We start from the raw sequence: 2500 nt of genomic DNA, 5'->3' as shown, positions 1-2500 counted from the left end.
TCTCTAGAAGAGATTCTCAACCATTTTAATTTCAAGGACCCCCAGTTTGACATAAATTAGTCTACGGACCCCCATTTAATGACATTTAACCCATTTAGGCCTGAGATCAGATTCATACGAGGTTTTCCACTGGACACACACTGGTCTGATTAACCCATTCTGACCTGAGATCAGATTCTAGAAATGTCAGTCGCTCTTCGATTTAAAAAAAATAGCAGACCTACAAGCTCGTATCGCGCCACTCGGTGGCGCGATATGAGCTTGTAGATCTGCTATTTTTCAATAGCTAAAGCATAACATGATGCTGACACCAAAATGGGTTCCCGTTCAGAATGGGTTAAATCTCTGGGAGCCCCAATTTATATTAAGTAAAATCAATGTTAATTTAACTGAGAGTGTACAAATGGAGGAGGGTACATTTGATTCCATTTGTACACTCTCAGAGTTACAGACCCATAAGGGTCCACTTGGTTCCAAACTAGGCACCATTTTGTCTTCCGCCATGTCTTACAGTTCTGGCCTGATAACCGTCACTTTTTACGTATCCTGTAAGCTTTTCTGGGCCTAGAGGAGTGGAAAACAAACTAGCGCTGGAAACCGGCGCAGACTTCCTATTGGTTCAATAACCTATGAACCCGCCTCCCCTCCCCTCCCCCGCTCCCCTCCCCAGTAGAACGCAGCGGAGAACACTGACGTCACCAAATTTGCACCAAGGTTCACTCCCACTCCTATATGCCATTTTTCCTGCTGGGCTCGCACAGGCTCTTTTCTTTGAAAACAAAACGCCTGCACTTCCCGGGGCTACTTTTTACAAAACGTCGTAGAGGGTCATGAAAAACAACCTGGACAAAGGGTGGCAATCAATTGAAAATACAGTACAAACAGAAGCAACTCGTGCCCTGTTTGACCTACCTCCTTGAAACTGACCCTGTTTGACCTACCTCCTTGAAACTGACCCTGTTTGACCTACCTCCTTGAAACTGACCCTGTTTGACCTACCGCCTTGAAACTGACCCTGTTTGACCTACCGCCTTGAAACTGACCCCGTTTGACCTACCGCCTTGAAACTGACCCTGTTTGACCTACCGCCTTGAAACTGACCCCGTTTGACCTACCGCCTTGAAACTGACCCTGTTTGACCTACCGCCTTGAAACTGACCCCGTTTGACCTACCGCCTTGAAACTGACCCTGTTTGACCTACCGCCTTGAAACTGACCCTGTTTGACCTACCGCCTTGAAACTGACCCTGTTTGACCTACCGCCTTGAAACTGACCCTGTTTGACCTACCGCCTTGAAACTGACCCTGTTTGACCTACCGCCTTGAAACTGACCCCGTTTGACCTACCGCCTTGAAACTGACCCTGTTTGACCTACCGCCTTGAAAGTTAAAACGCTCAGTAGGCACAGTTCCACACCCTGTGTGTGTGTGTGTGTAAGCATACACCTCCTCCACCGGTGGAGATGGTGCTAAGTTTGATCTCTCTCTCTCTCTCTCCCCCTCTCTCTCTCTCTCTCTCTCTCTCTCTCTCTCTCTCTCTCTCTCTTTTACGTGTGTGTAGTGACACATTTTTTATGATAGCTTCCACGGTTGATCGTACGCCAGCAACTGACGCACTATAACTGATATAGAGGTAGACAAGAACACAGTGCACATGCGCGCACGCACAAACACACACCACACACACACACGCACACACACACACACACACACACGCAAACACACACACATGCACACACGCACACACACACACACGCACACACACATACACACACACACACACAAAACGCTTCTTCTCAGTTCACTTTGTTCGCTCCTGGTGAAATGTTGTGAGTGTGTTTTAACTACTCATCAGCAACCCCCCCCCCCCCCCCGTTCTAATACTTGTCTCTAATTTACTGTAATTGCTGTCTTAAGCACTTTAAACATAGCGTCCCTATTTCGTCCTGTCGTTATAGGCAAAGTTCTATGTGTTATAAAGGTTCTAAAAATTGCAAAAATACCTATTATTATTGTTATTTTTATTATTTTTTTATTATTATACTATTATTTTAATATTCTACAACAGTCCAGGGACCAACGGTGGTCCTTGATGGGACCACTGCTGTAAACAGCAACAGACCCTTATAGATCTTTAATTGTTGTTTCATTTTACGCTCTCAAGAGTTAAATTATTGTTAGACATCTGCATTACTTAATTTAGTAGAAGGATTGTTATTTTGACAAATAAATGTGTGCGTGCGTGTTAAATAGCCTTCCTGGTGTGTTTGTGTGTACACTACTGTCAGTATAGTCCTACTGTATATAAACCACATTAACACACGATGTGCATTTGACAACACATTTTGACACCCTGCCTCACTAACAGATGCTCATTTGCTCTCTGGCTAGCTCTGCTAATACTAGCACGCTTGTGTCAACAGAGTAATGCTAGCGTGCCGGGTAGCGTAATAATGACATGTTCTCACTGATTCCTGATTTAAATGTACCTGCCAGTGGC

The 2500-nt window shown here is 45.0% G+C and overlaps 1 protein-coding gene across 1 annotated transcript in view; it reads right to left on the bottom strand.

Annotated features, from left to right (window-relative positions):
- The window catches only part of prkd1 (protein kinase D1), a 49670-nt gene that overhangs the window by 26001 nt on the left and 21169 nt on the right, over nt 1-2500 (bottom strand). The gene's annotated exons all lie outside the window — the stretch shown is intronic.

This window comes from Protomyctophum parallelum (genome assembly GCF_964188405.1).
Source record: "Protomyctophum parallelum genome assembly, chromosome: 20".
NCBI lineage: Eukaryota > Metazoa > Chordata > Actinopteri > Myctophiformes > Myctophidae > Protomyctophum > Protomyctophum parallelum.
Note: the sequence above shows the minus strand (reverse complement) of the source record. Positions and strands in the feature narration are given on the sequence as shown.